This window comes from Cynara cardunculus (genome assembly GCF_001531365.2).
Source record: "Cynara cardunculus var. scolymus isolate 2C chromosome LG 8, CcrdV1, whole genome shotgun sequence".
Taxonomy (NCBI): domain Eukaryota; kingdom Viridiplantae; phylum Streptophyta; class Magnoliopsida; order Asterales; family Asteraceae; genus Cynara; species Cynara cardunculus.
This window is the reverse complement of record NC_037535.1, coordinates 20,804,094-20,805,216: the sequence shown is the minus strand read 5'-3', so window position 1 is coordinate 20,805,216 and position 1,123 is coordinate 20,804,094.

Below are 1,123 nucleotides of genomic sequence, written 5' to 3'. Positions count from 1 at the left end.
TACTCTCATTAATGGATCGGGTTCTCATGTCCGTTAATGGTCATCTGATAATTAATAACATGAATATTTAATATATATATATATATATATATATAGAGAGAGAGAGAGAGAGAGAGAGAGGGGGGGGGGAAAGGGTACTAAGATTATTTGTTAACCATGAAAAAATATTAATTATAGAGACCATTTAAACCAATCACAAACTTTTGTTAGATTATGTTTTTTATCACCATATAATTAATATTGATAACACAATGATAATCTTTTTCTCTTTGTCTTAACTTCACATTCATTAATGAACGGTTATAAAACATCTATCCTATGATTATAGCTAAAATAACATGTTTATTTTTTTTTTCCAAATTATAGATGACTTGTTATTTTAATATGATAAGAAAACTTGAATGTCCTATCCTGAACATATATGTAATCGACATTAATCTTCAAATCAAACAACTGGATTTGATTTATTAAACCATAACAGTGGTGGAGGAGTGTTTGATAGATAAGTATTCATAATCGAGATTTACAAACACGGGTGAAGATGGTAGATCACAATACAAGAATATTGAAGATCTTATGATTAGGAAGTATTGTGTTCACATGTGAAAGCCAACTTAAAGGAATTATTGTATATATATATATATATATGTGTGTGTGTGTGTGTGTGTGTGTGTGTGTATATATATATATATCTATATACTTAATAAATAAGTAACTTTGGGGACATGTGTCATGTTTCTGTGCGGCGGTTCTTATTTTTCCCGCCTAAACAAGTATCTAGACACAATTTTTACTTACGGTTCAAATAGGTCTATTTAAGTGACATATGTCCCTCTACACGTTTATTTTTCTGTTTTCGTGGTTTAAGCTGAATTTAAGTCTGAAGAGGCCTCCAGACTTACAACATAACTCTGAAAAAATTCAGAGTTGTAAGTCTGAATTTAACTCTGGAGTGGTCATCAAAACCGAGTTTAAAATTTCAAAATCGGATTTTTGAAACATTTTTCACAAATCAATATTACCCGGAAAAAAAATTTAGAAAAACATGTACTCTTAGTACTTAATTAATTAATAATAATGTGAATTTAATTAATTTATATAATTATTAAAAGAATATTAATAC